Source organism: Mus caroli, chromosome 18, assembly GCF_900094665.2.
Source record: "Mus caroli chromosome 18, CAROLI_EIJ_v1.1, whole genome shotgun sequence".
NCBI classification, from domain to species: Eukaryota; Metazoa; Chordata; class Mammalia; order Rodentia; family Muridae; genus Mus; species Mus caroli.
This window is the reverse complement of record NC_034587.1, coordinates 24,851,231-24,868,672: the sequence shown is the minus strand read 5'-3', so window position 1 is coordinate 24,868,672 and position 17,442 is coordinate 24,851,231.

Genomic DNA, 17,442 nt, shown 5'->3' with positions numbered 1-17,442 from the left:
GTGAAGTAGCTGGATATAAAATTAACTCAAACAAGTTAATGGCTTTTCTCTACACAAAGAATAAACAGGCTGAGAAAGAAATTAGGGATACAACGCCCTTCACAATAGTCACAAATATTATAAAATATTTCAGTTTCATGTCCTTGGTTTTAAACATTGAGTAGTACTCTATTGTGTAAATGAACCACATTTTCTGTATCCATTCTTGGGTTGAGCAGCATTTGAATTATTTTCTATTTCTAAATATTAAGAATAAAACTGCTATAGAAGTGAAGGAGCATATGTCCATGTAGTATGGTGGAGTACCTTTTGGGTATATGCCCAAGAGTTGTATAACTGGTTCTTCAGCTACAAGTATTCCCAACTTTCTGAGAAACCACCAGATTGATTTCCAGAATGGTTGCATAAATTTACAAGTCCCACCACATCCTTGCCAGCATGTTCTGGCTCTTCAGTTTCTGAACTTAACCACTCTGAGGTGTGAGAGATATAGTTCAGGGTCATTTTGATTTGCATTTTCTTGATGAGAAAGGGCATTAGTCATTTCTTTAAGTGATTCTTGGTCATTTGAGATCCCTCTGTTGAGAATTCTCTATAGGTCTCTACCCCATTTTTTAATTGGGTTATTTGGTTTGTGGAGGTCTAACACTTTGTTATTTGCATATTTTGGATCTTAGCCTTCTGTTGGGTGTAGGGTTGGTGACTCTCAGATACTAATTTTTCTTTCTGGTAATAGCAAGCCTATTCTTACCACTTAACTAGCTTTCTCTTCATGAACAAAACAGACAGGTCTACAGAGATTCCAGCTGATGAGTGGAAGTGAAGAAAATGGCCTTTTTCTCAGCACTATCAAATGAATTTCCGTTACCTCTGAAACACTTAGTTATTTTAGCTAAATTTTGAGGATTACTTCTAAGCTCAGGAGAGTCTAAGAAATTCAGGACTCAACTTATTTGGCATTTTGCCAGGACTACAAAAATCACTGTACTTGAATTATACATCAACTTGCCTATTTTTGGACTCCAGGGAAGTCTTAAATTTCCATAGAACATGTGTCTCATTGGAAGAGAGAAGGAAAAAAATGACCTCAGAAATTTTACTATGTTAGAACTTCAAATACTATTATATTCCTAGTCAATTTCATTCTCTGAGCAATTTTATTACTAATAACCCAGTTTTCTAACTCTGCGAAACTTTGCAGGATTGTATATTTAGTTTTCATCCTTTCCCATGTTTGGTGCTTTCATTTGCAGACCTCATAATGATGTCATTTTTGACAATTATATTTGGTATCTGCCAGAAAACATATTTTAATTTAGTATCTACTTTGTTATTCAGCTTTTCATAATATTCCAATAAGTAAATAAAAGTGATATTTTAATATATTCTGCAAATGATTTTATATAGCCATATACTTTAAGTAGTAACAGATATTTTCCCTGAATTATCATTACATTTATTTGTAGTTCTTGGTTTGCCAAGTGACATAAGAATTATTGCATTTGATGAATTATTTCACATAGAAAAAGTCAAAGACAGTGATGGCTAATTTTTCAAATGGAGTCAAAGTTCATTCACCTCTGAATATTTCACTTCACTTGTTTAATTATCAATATTAATTGTTTTTATAACATGGCAGAAGTTTTCAGGCTAAATGAGTGACCTTGCTTACATAAATACACAGAAGGGAAGGAATAAACGTGTGGTTTGTAAATATCATTCAGGTAACTTCCTTTTTAATTCTAAATCAAAGTGCAAGTGAGAAAGAAGAAATTCATACAGTGAAGAATAAAAATTAAATTACTGATCTTTGATGGAAACATGAACTTCTTTCAACAGTAAACATTAAACTGTAGTTTCAATAATTTATTCTTCAGCAATTCAACTCTTTCTTCTTCAGTATGCTGGCTAATCTTGTTTGCCAACTTGATCTACCTGGAAAGAGAGAATCTCACCAGAGGAATTGCCTTCACCAGATTGGCTTGTTGACATCTCTGTGGGGCAGGTTTTTATTTGCTAAATGAGGACTGATTCCTAACCTCTAGTGGGTGGTACAATCCCAGGGAGGTGGACTGGCTTGCATAGTAGAAGCTGTTGAATGAGAGGTTGAGAGAGAAGCATTTTCAATTGTAATTTGTAAGCCAAATAAACCTCCCTTTTTTTTTCCCTAAGCAGATTTTGCTAATGTTACAGAAACAGGAAGCAGGTTGGGAAATCGCATTCTATTAAAATTCAAAGAGTGAGAGGCTGGAATATTAAATGTTTTCCTACCCAAAAAGCCAAGGGTCCGTGTGTAAATGTGGCTAGGTAGTATTGGCATGTGTCCAGAAGGAAGAGAAGGTACATATGGGATCTCTGCAAATTCCACCATGGGGTTGCTGTGAGCTATGAAGTGAGTTATCTCTTACAAAACGTTATAGTTGTTAAAAGAATGCCAAGTTGAGACTCAGAAAAGTGTTTGGGAGAACTAGGGTGAAATCTCTCAGTTGGTAAGATACTTGTCACATATGTTTAATGAGCTAGGTTTAGATTCACAGCATCCTTTTAAGTGGCTAGCAGGTCTACTGACCCACCTGTAATTTCAGCATTTGGGAAAGAAAGATTGGATCTCCATAACAATTTGGCTACCCAGAGTAACCAAATTTTTGAGCTCTGGGTTCCACTGAGAGACACTGTCTCAATTAAAAATGTAAAGAGCAATAAGGAAAGATACCTAATGTCATTGACAAATCTCCCCAGGAACATGGATGCACGGATACATGTACCATCATATATGTGTGCACAAACATCAAAAAGTGTGTGTGTGTGTGTGTGTGTGTGTGTGTGTGTTTCTGTACACCGCATTTTAATACACTAAAGACAGAAGAAAGCATTGTTAACATGGGCATTGTTGATAGCTGCATATTTGAAACTGCAAACCCACTGCAGTAAAATCTATGCCTTGCCCAGTCTGAGCTCATTCTTTTCAAGACAAGCTCATTCTCTCACAGTTCCAAAGCAGATCTCTTTGGCTGATAAGGTCCTGGTTGGCTTCCATTGAAGGAGATTCCAGCAGAGGACCTTGTAAAATTAACATTTTTCTGTTGCTCAGAAGATAAGTGTTTGGCTGACCCCACAAGTGCCACACTGACTGTGAAGTTCACCTTCTTTCCATATTCCAGTGTTGAAAAAGGCTGCAATAGTGAATAATTCATCTGGCAGAGATAAGGCTGTGGCCTTGATGGTAGGCTTTGTGCTGCTATCAGTATCTGTTATCTGCTTGGGGACACATCAAGGGGTTTCACTTTCTGTCTTTTCCACTTAGAAAGTAAATACAAACTAACAGAGTTCAATAAAGGGGATCAATGGGGGTTATTTTTAAATTTCTGATACTATTTCCCCTGTGCTATTGATTTTATAATGCTCTTTTTGTAATTTGTTTTTGAAACAGGTTTATTCCTTTTGCCTTGACGATTTTGTACTCACTACACAGTCACTCTTTGCTCTTTAACCTACATCAATCCTCCTGCCTCAGCCTCCCATGACCTGGGATGATAGGTGTAAGGTACCATGCCCACTTATACCAAAATGTTCCAAAAGAATGCATAGGAGCACAGTAGAAGAAACACAGATTTTTATCTTCATCATGGATGAATCCTGCAGATGCTTGTCATGAATATATCTCGTAGGAGTCTCTAAACACTCTGCTCCTGAGTAGGTTCAGCCATGGGAACAATCCATAGCAGTTCTCCTTTGTTCACAGATATTTCCAATCAGCGTGTCTGTTGCCCTCTCTGAGAATTCTCTCTTTTTTCTGGGGATATGACAGTTCTAGCTTGTAACCCTTACATATGGGCCCTCTGAAAATTCCACCATGGGGTTGCTCTGGGATACATGATGTTTCTCTCTGAGCCCAGGGGAACATGTTAAAGATGGAAAAGGAATGTTGAGCTGACACTCACAGGAAAATGTTGGGGAGAGCCAGGTAAATAAGATGAACGATGGGGAGGAATGGCTTGCTGGTTGAAAGAATATAATTATCTGCCAATAACTGTTCCTTTTTTGTTGGGAGAATATATTTCCAATAGCTGTTCTTTCTTTGTGTTCCTCTTGAACCTAATCTGTACAGTACTTAGTACATATTTTTCTGAGTATTTTTAAACAGTCTTAAATTACAACTGAAGCTATCACTAAGCAGTATAGGTGGTCCTTAACTTCCTGGTGGTCCTAGTACATCAGCAGGTACTTCAGCCTAGTACTTCACTGAGGAAGCTGCAGGTGTGAGCTACCTCATCTAATATAACTTTAAATTTTAGAATGATTGGAAAGTCAAAGAAGCACCCAGAGATGAGCTTTTCTGGATTCTCTTGTGAATATCTCATGAATCTCTTCTAGCCCCCTGTTGTTGAATTAGGGAAGGCTGAAAGAAGCTGAGGAGAAGTATGATCCTGTAGGAGGACAAGCAGTATCAATTAATCTGGACCCCCAAGATCTCTCAAACACTGGACCAGCAAACAGACAGCATACACCAGCTGATATTAAAGCCTCCAACACACATACAGTAGAGGACTTCCAGGTCTGTGTTCATTTAGAGATGATGCACCTAACCCTCAACTGGAGGCCCCAGGTCAGATGGGGAGGGAGGTGAGGCATCCATGTGGAGGCTGGGTGGGATGGGGAGGTGGTGTGTGGTGTAGAGCAGTTGGAAGGTGGATAGAAGGGGCAGGAAATGGAATATGGAGTGTAAAAAACAAATTAAAAATAAAATAAAATTTAATAATAATTTAAAAAATTCTCTTCTATCTAATTCAGTATCTTTAACATTTATTGTATGGTTGAGTTAAGAGTTAGCGTCTTTTTTAACTCTGTCCCCAAATCCTTTATGAATTTCTGCCCCAGTTGTCTCCTGTCATTTGGGACATTCTCGGCTGTTTCTTAAGTACAGAGCAGTAAAATGAACTTAGAAAGTATAAAAACACCACAATAACTATGGTATGATTTATTTTAATTCTTTGTAAAGCTATTAGTTTTTCAGGCTATCTTGAAGACTTCGGTAAAAACAAACTTTAGAAAGAAAATTTAACGGTACTTACATATCTACAAGGTTTTACCCTCCCACATAACAAGATAACCAGGAATAAGACTGGCTAAAAAATGTATTTCACTTGACAGCTCACAAATATATGGATCTGTTTTTTAATCTGCTCTTTGCTAACATGTATGTTAACAATTGGTGGAAAGCAAATTGCAATTTCAGACCTCATAGCTCTGTTCCAAATGGTATGTCTGAGGAACTGAGAGATCAGGAGCAGAGATGAGCTGTTAGCTAGCGACATAGATCTTTGCCTTGTCTGAGTGCTCGATTCCAAGGAGCATTGTCTCTTAGTGAAGTCATAGGTGTCCAGGTTGATCACAGGTTCTGTCTTTAGGTGATTCATGATGGAGAGATAATGGCAATTATCTCATGTTCCCAGCTACTTTCTCACGGGAAGGTCAGTTGGCCTCTTTGCAGTAATAGAATGAGGCCCACTCTCAACTGACAGCACTTCTGCCATCTAGTACTAGACAGATTTGATTGGCAGCTTGATTAGCCAGGTTCACCTGCAGCATGGGACCTGAAAGTGGCATACTATTCCCCAGAGAGAGCCACCTGGAAGCACAGCAAGAAGAAATATCTGTGGAGCAGTCTCCTGACATTGACTTTGGGGACCAAGCTACCAGCAAATAAACCTAAGGGCAGGCTTTTTGTTTTGTTTTGGTTTTTTGTTTTTGTTTTTTTATTATTATTGTTTAAACCATGATATAGTTGTAGTACAAATTCCTGACAGTACATTTTCTGGCCCATGGTTGTTGTTTGCGTAATATCTGTATGAGACTCTTTACATATGTATGTACTATAAAATTTTTCTTTTACAATCTATTGATTTAAGATTAATTGAAGTGTTTCAAATTAATAAAAAACAGTTAATAAAATCAATCTTGATATTCAGCAAGCAAGCAAGTCTACCCACTCTTAAGATTTTGAATTTTATTTGTCTTTTAATTTTTTTATACAAAACTTAGAGCTAGCCTGCTTATTTATGGAAGAACAATCTGATAATATTATGGTCCTAGTGGCTTAGTAGCAACATACTTTAGTAGATCGTTTTGTAATGTCTTTCAGAATTATACATGCATATATGCACATCTTTTTGTTGAAGTGTTATCCTATTTTATTAGTAGGAATTTATGCATTTTTTAACTTTCTTAAGATTTAATATTTTTGATCTACTAGAAATTTTATTGTTGTAAGTTTCCTGTTCTAATAGGCTGAATTCTCTGTTTAATCTTAATTTAACAATTTAAATTTCGCTCCCTCTCTCTCTCTCTCACTCTCTCTCATACACATACATACATACACACACACACACACACACACACACACACATACATACAAACTTAAAGAGAGATATGTTCTGTCAGAGGTGTGATAGAAACCTCTCTGTGTATTATATATCTCTTCTCCTTGGATTTTAGAAGTTGTCTCTGTTAATATTCTCAGTTCTCCTTTTTCTTCTTACTTGGGATGAAAATATTGAAAAGAAAATTGGTGCCATCATAGCAATGGGTAAAACATTAACTGCATAATCACAAGGTTTTGCAATGATATTGTTATTCCTTTTTATTATTGTATTTTGAAATGCATTTTTGGCATGCTGATGAGGGTTGCATGGAACTTACTTTACTGCTTTGTCTAGTCTCTTATATGGGATCTTCCTGCCCAAACTTTCTAAGTGGTATGATTGCAAGCATAAACTACTATGCCTGGCTATCATTCCAAGTTTTTAATAACCCTTTTGATTCCTATTGGAGCAAGACTTCCTACAAACAAATATCCAAAATTTCTGAAGTGAATTCTTTCCCCACAGAGCCAGGGCTTTGTCTTTTTGTTTTGTTAGTCCAGTATGAGGAAGATTCTTTCCACGTGCTAATGATAGAACCTAGTGGGGAAACTCCCACTCTCAATTCCTGATTTGGCGTGCACCCAAAAAAAACCATGAAGGACCATCTTGATGTAATTACACGAGGTAGTTTAATGACAGAGCTCCAGACCGACATGCATCCCACACAGGAGATAACGGATGTCAGCCACGAGACTCGAAAGCTAGGGGTTTTATGGGGTAAGGGGCTTAGGGGTGTGGAATTCAGCCTAGAGACACACTATTAGCTTATTCAAACATCAGCAGAAAAATTACATATACGTGCAGGGTGTTAGAGTTCTCTGAGTTGTTGACTCAGTTCAGATAGCCCTGTTATGTCTTCACATTCCTCTATCTTTAAGGTTAAGCTGTTCCCAGGAATGTTTTAACTACAGGGCATACCCAGGTTTGTTTTTCTTTTTTCTCAGCCCCAGGCAGCCTCTAGGCTCACAAACAACCAGCAATTTCTGAGTACTTTATATGACTTACAGGTCTTGGAATTTCATCTTTCTTTCACTAACTCATCTGATAATAAAGGTATTCCTGTGAACAATTGTGAGTTTGGAAGTTAGTCAGTTTCTCCTCCTCTTCTTCCTATCTATACGTGTTTTCTCCTTTTCCTCCTTTCTCTTCTTCCCTGAGAATTTTAGGTTTCCAAATACTTGCTCTGAACTCCTCCTCCTTGTCTAGGCATTCTCATCCTTCTGCACAATGGTACATGGAAATGTCCCAAAACTCTCTTATTTCTGATCTGCATTGGGTACACGAAGACATAAATTTTACCTCATTCATCTTTGAAGATATTTCTATAGTAAGTGTCACATGTGGGTGTCAGCTGTCATCTAATTATCAACCTGTGAATGAATGAGCAAGTGCAGACTTAGGTAACTTTAAGACTTTAAAAAAACCTTGTTATAATTTTACAAATGAATAACACTCTCTTTTAAATATCTGAGTATTAATAGCTTTGCTATTCCTGCAATCCTTATTCACAGTGTCTGAGATCTTGATTTAATATTTTCGGGTTTTCCAAAGCATTCTGGACTCCTTTTGTGCATTTCCAGAGGTTCTGAAGTGAATTCTGAGCTAATGATGATTCCCTACATCTTTGGTAATCTTTCTATAGAGAAGAGTTTTTCATGTTTCCATTCAATTTTGAGTGCTACTATAAGATCAATAGAATTCCCAGAGGGAGAGAAAGCAAGAGAGAAGGAAAGAGAGAGAGAGAGCGAGAGAGAGAGAGAGAGAGAGAGAGAGAGAGAGAGGCAGAAGGAGAGGGAGAGGGAGAGAGAATGAGGATATGAATCACAGAAATACAGGAATGACACAAAGCAAAACATAGGAAAAGAAGAGATCAAAGAGCAATCAGAGAGATGAAATTACTGACAGAGAAAGGAAGGAGAGTGTGAATGTTGGGCCAATGGAGTAAGAAATAGATAGGTGATGAGAAATGTTTCCTTTAGAGTTTCTGAAGTAAACACATTTAAAGTCTGGTGGGCATTCTCCAGGACATATAGCCCTGGTTTCTTGTCTCACAGTGAGGACTTCAAAAATTACTGAATGCAGCCTAGCAAACGGAGGGCGCTGATGACAGAGGAAGGGGTGGGGATTGTCCGAGAGCTTCAGGTCCAGGGAGAATTACATCTGTCCATTAGGCCAGAGGAGGGACTACTGCCATCATCAGTGAATTCTTCAAATCAACTACAGCTCTGTGCCACTTAAAATTCTCAGGCCACTTTTTCAAAAATGTGTCTATCGTTCTATGTAAATATTTATTATTGTTATTATTATTATATTAGGTATTTTCTTTATTTACATTTCAAATGTTATTCCCTTTCTCTCCCCCCCCCCAAACCCTCTATACTACCCTACCTCCCCCTGCTTCTATGAGGGTGTTCCCCGAGCCACCTACCTAATCGCACCTCCCAGTCCTGGCATTCCCCAACACTGAGGCATTGAGCCTTCCCAAGTCCAAGGGCCTATCATCCTGTTGATGCCCAATAAGGCCATCCTCTACTACATATGCAGCTGTAGCCATGGGTTCTCTCCATGTGTACTCTTTGGTTGGTGGTTTATAAATGTCCCTGGGAAATCTAGGGTATCTGGTTGGTTCATCCTATGGCTTTGCAAACCCCTTTTGACATAGATCATCAGAGTTTCTTCCCCATACACAGCCAATTTCATATGGTCTGGTACAGGGGCAGTGAAGACCTATCTTATTTTACCACAAATATGGGGATGCTAAGAATCAAGATGACTATGCAAATCTCCAAGCACCCCTAGCAAATTATACTTGTAACTTGACAATTTATATTCCAGAGCCCAGCACACTTACTTTTCTAGAAAGCATTAGTTCATCACCTTATATTTCTTATTGTATGGATTGCTCAACCAGCTACACATTTAAATATCACAGACAGTGACTGACTAAGAAAGTTTGTGATCCAGAAATAGGTAAGTATGTGAATAAAAATGCTACATCACAAAATATTTCTTTAGGAATTTATATCACCCCTACATATTTCATCCCAGGACAGCAGTGATTTTTCTGGAACCATGTATGTTTGACTGAAAAGCTGGTATACTTGGAGCCACAAACAGGCACATATGTGTTTTTGCCTGGTCTTCCCATGTGAAATCAGAAATTCTCAGTAGTTTATCCTAGCCCAATTTCAGTTGAATTTTCCAAGAAAACTTCATGGTGTGTGGCTTAAAAATCATACCCTAATATGAAAAAATACATTCATCCAAAATATGTTTTCCTCTTGTTTCATCTGACTGGTGCATTTGCTTCCTGGTTCACATGGTAGTGAAGGATGCACACAGTGCTAGCTGTCATTATCACCATTACATAGGTTACTGAGCTTGATTTGTCCTCATTTTCTCTTTTCAGCAGCAAACAATCAAAATACCAAGTAAGATACCTGAACTCACCCTGTAGGCATGCTCTGCTTTGAGTTATTATAAGCTGTTCTTCTTGTTTCTTATTGTTTAACTCCACAAAGTACCTTAGCATTCTTGCGAAATGTTCTCCCTGAAGAACTTTCAAAGGCTCTTCTTAGCCCCATCTTTTCCTTGAACTCTGAGTTATAGGGATCTCTTAGTCATCTTTGCTATTTAGTGCTGAAATACTGCTCCTATTTAAATCTAAATGTTCATACCATTAGTGTTCTCCAAAAAGCAGTTCTTAATATAGGACTTCCCCAATGAGCTCTTAACATATTTCAGGTCTCTGCTACATACAACTACTCTTTCATCTAACATTTTTGGTTTGATTGTATTTGTTAGACTTAAAAATCTGGGCCATTTCTTAATGCTCCAAATCGTTAGACTGTTAGCTGTTCATCACGTTGAATTACTGGAATATATGAATCCTGAAAGAGGGCCAAATTCCAAAGATAGTATCATTGTATAGTCATACATGTTTAAAGGTTCAGCACCAACATTATCTTTTTGTTTCTAGTGGTTTCCTAGCTATATAACAAAAGAATCTATTAGATTAGAAGTTAGATGCTCTTCAATGGTGTCTCTTTTTTTTTTATTTCTTGGGAGTCATCTATCTATTATTGTCAAGATCATAAATAATTAAGGAATGTGTTATCTGTAAAAATAAAATAAAATGGAGTTGAACATACTGCTTTATTTCCAAATAGAATCATTCATTTAAAAGACGAATGGTGACAAGAATGCTCCGGGTTCCTGCTGGATGTGTTAGATTTGCAACAACTTCAAAGCAGATTCGAGGAAACACATTAGGAAAGTCATGTCACGAATGCAATTGCTTTTCATTTCTGTACCTCCTTCAGTCTAATTATTTAAAATAGTGTATGAGAAATTACAGTAGAACATATTTTAAGTTATGATGGTTGAGGAGGGAAAAAAGGTTATGATGGTTGGTTTTGTCACTCTGATTCATACCTGGAAAGAAAGAATCTAAACCGAGGAATCACATTTATCTAATTGACCTCAAGGCATTTTGTGGAGATATTATTATTATTATTACTTATGATTAATAGTGTGTGCCTATGGTAGTTTGAGTCAGAATGACCCCCATAGACTCATATAATTGATTGCTAAGTCATCTGGATATGGAAAAGTTTGAAAAAGATTAGAAGGATTAGCAGTTTTGACCTTCTTCTATAAGCATGAACTTAGAGCAATAGTGACTGAAGATTCTGGGAGTCAAAAATCTCATGTCATGTCTCTCTGTCTTCTGCCTGGAGATAAGGATGTACAGTTCTAGGCTAGTGTTCTCCTACCATGAGTGTCTACATGGAATAACTCTATTCCAATTCAATGCTTTATTTTATAAGAGTTGCTCTGGTCATGATGTCTCCTAACAGCAAGAGAACAGTAACCAAAGGCCACTGTAGGTAATACTGTAGCTGATCTGGTGACCCTTAGCTGGCCAAATCAGGATCTGTAGGACATGTAGGACAAGCCATTAAGCAACATTCTTCCATGACTTCTGCTTCAATTCCTGACTTGAGTTCATATCCTGATTTTCCTCAGTGGACTTGGGGCCAAAGACATATAAGCCAAATAATTATATCCATTCCTAAGTTTCTTTTGGTCATGGTGTTTTACCAAGATAAAAACCAAACTAAAGTGCCAGTTTTATAAAAATTATGTTTTTTATGAAGTTTGAAAATTAGAACCAAATAAAGTAAAAACACAGACAGACTATTTTAATGTGAACATTGTTGTTCTTATAAAATTTTTGATGTGTTTGTGTGTTTGTCTGTCTGTCTGTCAGGGTTTTTGTACCTTAGAGTTCTTAGCTCACTTATTTAATGATTACATCTATTTCTATTAATTAAGATGAAAGAGGAGAATATGGTATTATATGCTGTCAAAATTAAAAAGAAGATCACATACTTCTAAGATCATAGGTTATACATCACCATTTCAAAGCTCCACATAACCAGAATGAACTATTTCCATAGTGAGGAAATAACTGGGCCAAAGCAAGACCAAAAATCAATTGGGCAAACTCCCAACTTTGTACCTCCATGTATTATGTCTAACTCCTTTTAACTTTGTTGACTGCAAGACAATACTTTCTCTCAGATGGTTCCACTCACTGCTACCAGCATTCCTTCACAGGTATCCAAGGGCCCTGTGAGGGTATCTTTAACATCTTAGGTTCTCTAAGGTAACTTTAACTTTACAGCTTTTTGTTCCAATGTCTGAGATCCACACATGATCTTCTGGGTTCCTGCACGGAGTTTGGGTTGCCTCTCCAGCTCTGCCCTCTATAGAATTCTAGGTTCTGGTTGACTCAACTCCCCTGCTACTGTTGCTCTTGGTGGTCTTTCCATGGTACGGGCATCTCCAATATATTGGAGTCTTCTAGTATAGGTAGGTTTTATCAATAACCTCTCATAGGTTTTCTTTATGGTGGCAAGCCTCAACTTCTTTGAATGACACCTTTAGTCTGGGCCATCAACTGCACCTTCATTTCTGGAATCTCAGAGGATTTCCACAAACTTTTCAAAACCAGTACCACCTAGCTGCCAGCAAGAGGTCTACCTGGAACATGGTTTCTTTTTGCTCTCAGAAAATACTTCCCAGAAGTTTTCACCTCAGTGATTCTAGTGCCTTCTAGACACTACTAATTTCTTAGCTCTAGATAACCAGAATCAGTGATTTCCATTGTTTTGAAGAGACAGCATAATAAAGGCAACTCTTATAAAGGAAAACATTTAATTCAGGCTCACTTACAGTTTCAGAGGTTCAGTCCATTATCATTATGGTGGGAAGCATGGGAGCATGTATGTATACATGGTGCTAGAGGAGCTGTGAGTTCTACATCTTCATTTGAATGCAGGCAGAAGGAGACTACTCTTCTGCAATCAGCCTGGAGGAGGGTCTTTTTCACACTTCTGCAGAGCCTAAGCATAGGATCTCACCCCCAGAGCAACACCTCCTAACAGAGCCATTACTCATGGACCAAGCATATTCACACCACCACAGATGCTGTAGTTATGGACTAGATTGTACTAGGCTCAGGGTTTTCATCTGGATTCCTCTGAAGTGATAGTATGAATAGATCCAGTGTTTCAGTCTGACATCTCTTATTAGTCTTATCCATGTTAGGCAAGAAAAGAAAAAGATGCTGTCTCCTCAATGAAGACAAATTTCTTCACATTTGTTATACAACCTACCTTTGCAGAATTCAGGAATATGATTGATATGTGTGAACTGTAGTGGGAGGTACTAGGGACTCCAGGAAATAATATTGGGTATCAAAGATCCGTACCATCATTGGACTAAGTGGTGTCAAAGTGAATTATCCTCTACTCTCTTCATAGATGCATGGGAATTAAAGTAGGAACCTTAGACCTTGCTTCCAAATGCCTTAGTTCACTGTCCCTAAGACAGTGAGATTTGTGATTCAAATTTTAGAAGAAGAAATTCTTATGAAAAATACAGGAGGCATTCTGGTTTTGTCTATGGTTGTGTAAAAACATTTGTCATTGTCATTGTGATTGCCTGGAGGAAAGGGAAAGAACCCTGTGAAGGGAACTGGGTGGGGCAACATTTGGGATGTAAATAAATAAAATCATTAATTTATAGAAAGATCAGAAATAGCACAAACACATTACTTTGTGATTCAAGAAAGGAAGAACGAAGGGAAGAAAGAAAGAAAAGAAAGAAAGAGAGAGAGCAAGGGAGGATGGGAGGAAGGAAGGTGAAAGAAGGAAGGAAGGTGAAGGAAGGAAGGAAGGAACTGGAAGGCCATTTCCCCTACTCTCACCTCAAGGAATCAAAGTGATTGAATAATAGTTTGAATAAACGAGAAGAAAGAAGGCCAGAGAAAGTAATATGTAACAAAAAAGACCCTACAGTATGTGCTGTTGGGAAGTTGGTACCTTCTCAGCTCTTGTATCTCCCTACCCCCAACATTGTTCTCTCTAGGCTGCCTACTCCATTTTTCCCTCGTTGCATATATTATTTTCTTTCTCTTCTTTCTCCTATCTTACACATGCCTTATTTATGTCTTATTCTTCATAGGCTGAATACATCAGGAGAAAGATTTTTACCTTGACAATTTTCTGAAGTAAACCAAATACCCTGGCATACCAAGTGCATGTAGTTGTGCATATATCTAACATTTAAAGGATCATGGGCGGGCACAGAAATGAGACCAAGACGAGATAAAAAGTCTCCTCCAAATAAGTTGACAGACCATTTTCTTTTCTAATATCCAATTCCCTCCTTATCATACTTAATTCTTCACTAGCTTCCTCCACCAATAAAATGCTTGTTATTATCAGAAACCCAGTTCAGAGGTTAGGTTATAGTTTTTGGAATCATTTTTTGAATGAATAGTGATACTCTCTTGCATGATCAATTTATCCTTTCTTCAGGAAAAGAATTCTACAATTTACTAAGAACCTCCTGGTTGAAGGTAAAGAAGAGTTTCCTAGTATGATTCTGGTGCCGCAGGAACATCTGTTACTCATTAGTCACACAAGTGAGTTCACCTGGCTGCACCAGCCTCCCTTGATTAATGATGGCTGCTCATACTATTCCCCAATCAGGAGAACAGCAACACGAGCATCTGCCAATTAGAAAAGGCACTGGACATGCACAGAAGCTGTGGGCTCTCCCTTGGGAATCAGCTTCAGAACTAGGTGACAGGTGATCTTGAGGCAGGAATACAAGAGACTGAAATTTTCAGAATGAGATTCCTGGGAATAATAAAGATTTGAGTGTGACTCTGGAAACATCTTAGACTGTGCCACAGAGAATTGAAGCTCTTATTTCTAGGACATATTTGGACACAGTTCATATAGATTCCAATCAGTTCAATAAACGTGGATGAGTTCAATTTTGCATGTTTGATGGTGAATTTAGTTTTCTTTTGGCTCGATTTTGTATTCAGTTTTATTTAGACAGGAGGCCCACTGAACCAAGACGTGTCACCCAACTACTGAACAGAGCTGAATATACTGTCACCTGTATAAGTGACCTCCTTCATCTGGATAATAACAATATAGATCATTTGTGTCTTCTGGATGGCAGATCTTATGTTCATTTATAAAATCTTGGACATCTAATTCAGTCTACATGTTCATATTTAAACCCTGTTGCTTTATAATTATAGTGATAATAAACAAAGATGCTGGGTATAATTCACATGTGAATCATGGCCTCAGAAGTACAAGGAAGGGTTTTCTCTCTGACTTCTTTACTGTTCAGTGACTCTACTACTGCTACCAGTTGTTTAACGGATAGTCTTTATTTTAATCAACTAATTTCATTACTTATCTATTTTGCCGGGAAAGGGCTTAATTAAATTCTCAAATTCACTGTCGTGTCATGTCTATGTGTATCGTAATGTGACATCAAAGAAGTTTCTTAAGTTGAAAAACATTTTTTGTGTGTGTGTGTGTGGGGGGGGCTCTGCCTGCACCTGACTAAGACAAATATAGAAACTACAGCCAACCATTGGACTCAGCCCAGGGACCACAATGGAAGAGTTAGGGGAATGGCTAAAGGAGCAGAAGGGGATTGCAACCCCATAAGTAGAATAACAGTATCGACCAACCAGACCACCCAGAGCTCGCAGGAACTAAACTACCAACCAAAGAGTATTCATGGGATGATCCACGGCTCCCACTACATATGTAGCAGAGGACTGCCTCATCGGGCATCAGTGGAAGATAAAGCACTTTGTGCCACAGAGAAGGGGGGTGGCCAAAGGGGTGAGGTGGGAGTGGGTGGGTGGGTAAGCACCCTCTTAGAGCCAAAGGGGCGTAGGCAGTTCATGGTGAGGAGAGGAGAAAGGGGTATAATATTTGAAGTGTAAACAAATAAAATGATTAATTTTAAAATGTTGAAAATATCTTGTGTCTTTGAAGCCTCACTAGAAATCACGTGTAGCCTGATGACTTAGATGACATTGAAAATCACCAAGAACTGTGGGAGTCTTACATCCCTGAGTATAAAGACATTGTATACAGAGTAGATGGTATTGCTATTTTCTTTATCTTAGTAATAGACATTCCTTTTGTGCACTGCACAGTAGTTCTGGATCAGATGGTCTACTGAGGAATCCTTGTGAATGATGGTTAAATGTTACAAAGGCGTATATAACTACTCCTACTCTTAGTGAACCATAGTGATGGCTTTAGTTATATCTAATTATGGTATCTAATCATTCTTAAGGTTTCAGCTGAGAAACTATTGGAAGCATAGATTCTAAATTCTTAGAACATTCTCTAAAATGAAGGATTATCTGATGACAATGTTAGAAGTATTGGTCATCTATGCATATATTTGAATATGTGCAAATACATACATATATCATTGGTTGGAGAAAAATGCCCCAATCCTTAATTTAATTGCAAATAACACACAAAACGTAAAACTGATATGAAAACTTTTGATGGTATTAAATCTAAAATAGGTTTAAGTTTTCTGAATGACTGTCTTTTCCCCATCCCTAGTAGTAAGAGCTCCAGTCTTGAGAAAAAAACTCAGCATACTTTCTTTCTTTCATCTTGAGAAATAAACCAAATTCATTTTTTTTTCTTTCTTCCATCAGTAAAGACAAAATTCTTTGAGGCAAATTTTAAAATTACCATGTGATGATACATTGTATACATTTCTATATCCAGATTCCATGTCATCAATTGTCATTCTGATTTCCCCAGGAGGAAACAAAAGTTCTCTCTTCTCCTTCCATAAAAGAATCAAGTTTTTTCTATTGTCCAAGTCATGGACAGAACACACAGCACTGCATGCCCAGGATCACCTTCCTACACATGTTGCTGATTTATAATGTTAAATTTGTTATAGTCTTATCAAGGAGAGTAAAAAGAAAGAAAGGAATCCCCATCGACTCCAATGGTTTGTCTTTTTATCTTTATTTTAAATTTTTCTGTGGAAAGGAATAAAGCAGGGTGACTACATGTTGATCCAACCTGAATCTTAACACTCAATTAATTTCTTATATTGCAAGTAATCAGAGGAAGAAGAACATCTGTCCCCATATGACATAATATAAGCCAAACATTGGACACCAGATTCTATTTTGCAGCTGACAGTGTGTAGACTGAGAAGGAAGTTTTTATATCTTGAAAATTAGAGGAAATAAAGACAATCCCCATGTATCTATAGACCTTCTACCTATCTATTGCCTGGTTATATATATATATATATATATATCTCATCCATCACTGTCATCATCATTTATCATTTATGAGTTTCTATCTGTTCATTTCTTGCTTTTACTTGCACATCTATCAACTCAAAGAAAGACAATAGAGGAACATGTTAACTGCTTTAGAGCTTGACATGTGGATGCATCCCTGAGGTATGAAAGGAGACACTATCTTACTATCATCTTTACTTTCTATTCATGGTGCTTAGAAACATGGGTTGCTGGAGTAGTCTATTGAGATGTCAGCTGTGACTTGGTTTACTCAGTTTTGTTTTCTGCCTAGAGAGACTATGAGAAACTAAGTAATCTATCAGAGTATCCAGTTCCAGC